The sequence below is a fragment of the Candoia aspera genome, chromosome 1 (assembly GCF_035149785.1).
Source record: "Candoia aspera isolate rCanAsp1 chromosome 1, rCanAsp1.hap2, whole genome shotgun sequence".
Classification (NCBI taxonomy): Eukaryota; Metazoa; Chordata; class Lepidosauria; order Squamata; family Boidae; genus Candoia; species Candoia aspera.
Window position 1 is genome coordinate 119,769,129 of NC_086153.1, and position 2,685 is coordinate 119,771,813.

The window sequence follows — 2,685 nt, forward strand, 5'->3', positions numbered from 1 at the left end:
TGATGTGGCTGATGATGTGGTGAATGGTTGAGGTTTTCCCAGCTCTTATTGGCTACTTTAGCCTGCTGCAACCATGACCTCTCCCTCCAATTGCTGGACATTGCCCTCACTGGCCATTTTGGCCTGAGCTGGAGGAGAGACTGGATACTTGGCTTCCACAGAAACATATGCTCATGTAATACTTGCTCATCACTTTCCATGGCACTTGTCAGGTCTTATACCGGTTCCTTGCATACATGAGTTTGTTGTTGTTTATTCGTTTAGTCGCTTCCGACTCTTCGTGACTTCATGGACCAGCCCACGCCAGAGCTTCCTGTCGGTCGTCAACACCCCCAGCTCCCCCAGGGACGAGTTCGCCACCTCTAGAATATCATCCATCCATCTTGCCCTTGGTCGGCCCCTCTTCTTTTTGCCTTCCACTCTCCCTAGCATCAGCATCTTCTCCAGGGAGTCCTGTCTTCTCATTATGTGGCCAAAGTATTTCAGTTTTGCCTTTAATATCATTCCCTCAAGTGAGCAGTCTGGCTTTATTTCCTGGAGGATGGACTGGTTGGATCTTCTTGCAGTCCAAGGCACTCTCAGAATTTTCCTCCAACACCACAGTTCAAAAGCATCGATCTTCCTTCGCTCAGCCTTCCTTATGGTCCAGCTCTCGCAGCCATATGTTACTACAGGGAACACCATTGCTTTAACTATGCGGGCCTTTGTTGTCAGTGTGATGTCTCTGTTCTTAACTATTTTATTGAGATTTGTCATTGCTCTTCTCCCAAGGATTAAGCGTCTTCTGATTTGCTGACTGCAGTCAGCATCTGCAGTAATCTTTGCACCTAGGAATACAAAGTCTTTCACTGCTTCTACATTTTCTCCCTCTATTTGCCAGTTATCAATCAAGCTGGTTGCCATAATCTTGGTTTTTTTGAGGTTTAGCTGCAAGCCAGCTTTTGCACTTTTTTCTTTCACCTTCATCATAAGGCTCCTCATTTCCTCTTCACTTTCAGCCATCAAAGTGGTATCATCTGCATATCTGAGATTGTTAATGTTTCTTCCAGAGATTTTAACTCCAGCCTTGGATTCCTCAAGCCCAGCTTGTCGCATGATGTGTTCTGCATACAAGTTGAATAGGTAGGGTGAGAGTATACAGCCCTGCCGTAGTCCTTTCCCAATCTTAAACCAGTCCGTTGTTCCGTGGTCTGTTCTTACTGTTGCTACTTGGTCGTTATACAGATTCTTCAGGAGGCATACAAGATGACTTGGTATCCCCATACCGCTAAGAACTTGCCACAATTTGTTATGGTCCACACAGTCAAAGGCTTTAGAATAGTCAATAAAACAGAAATAGATGTTTTTCTGAAACTCCCTGGCTTTTTCCATTATCCAGCGGATATTGGCAATTTGGTCTCTAGTTCCTCTGCCTTTTCTAAACCCAGCTTGTACATCTGGCAATTCTCGCTCCATGAACTGCTGAAGTCTACCTTGCAGGATCTTGAGCATTACCTTACTGGCATGTGAAATGAGTGCCACTGTTCGATAGTTTGAACATTCTTTAGTGTTCCCCTTTTTTGGTATGGGGATATAAGTTGATTTTTTCCAATCTGATGGCCATTCTTGTGTTTTCCAAATTTGCTGGCATATAGCATGCATTACCTTGACAGCATCATCTTGCAAGATTTTGAACAGTTCAGCTGGGATGCCATCGTCTCCTGCTGCCTTGTTATTAGCAATGCTTCTTAAGGCCCACTCAACCTCACTCTTCAGGATGTCTGGCTCTAGCTCACTGACCACATCGTCAAAGCTATCCCCGATATTGTTATCCTTCCTATACAGGTCTTCTGTATATTCTTGCCACCTTTTCTTGATCTCTTCTTCTTCTGTTAGGTCCTTGCCATCTTTGTTTTTGATCATACCCATTTTTGCCTGGAATTTACCTCCGATGTTTCTAATTTTCTGGAACAGGTCTCTTGTCCTTCCTATTCTATTGTCTTCTTCCACTTCCACGCATTGCTTGTTTAAAAATAATTCCTTATCTCTTCTGGCTAACCTCTGGAATTTTGCATTTAATTGGGCATATCTCCCCCTATCACTGTTGCCTTTTGCTTTCCTCCTTTCTTGGGCTACTTCTAGTGTCTCAGCAGACAGCCATTTTGCCTTCTTGGTTTTCTCTTTCTTTGGGATGTATTTTGTTGCCGCCTCCTGAACAATGCTGCCAACTTCTGTCCAGAGTTCTTCCGGGACCCTATCTACTAAGTCCAGTCCCTTAAATCGATTCTTCACCTCCACTGCATATTCCTTAGGAATATTAGTGAGCTCATATCTAGCTGATCTGTGGGTCTTCCCTAATCTCTTTAGTCTGATCCTAAATTGTGCAAGAAGGAGTTCGTGATCTGAACTACAGTCAGCTCCAGGCCTTGTTTTTACCGACTGTACAGATGTCTGCCACTTTTGGCTGCAAAGGATGTAATCAATCTGATTTCGGTGTTGTCCATCTGGTGAAGTCCATGTATAAAGCCGTCTCTTAGGTTGTTGGAAGAGACTGTTATGCAGAGTGAATTGTCTTGGCAAAATTCTATCAGCCTATGTCCTGCTTCATTTTGTTCTCCCAGGCCATACTTACCTGTAATTCGAGGTGTCATTTGACTGCCCACCTTAGCATTCCAGTCTCCTGTGATGAAAATAACATCTCTTTTA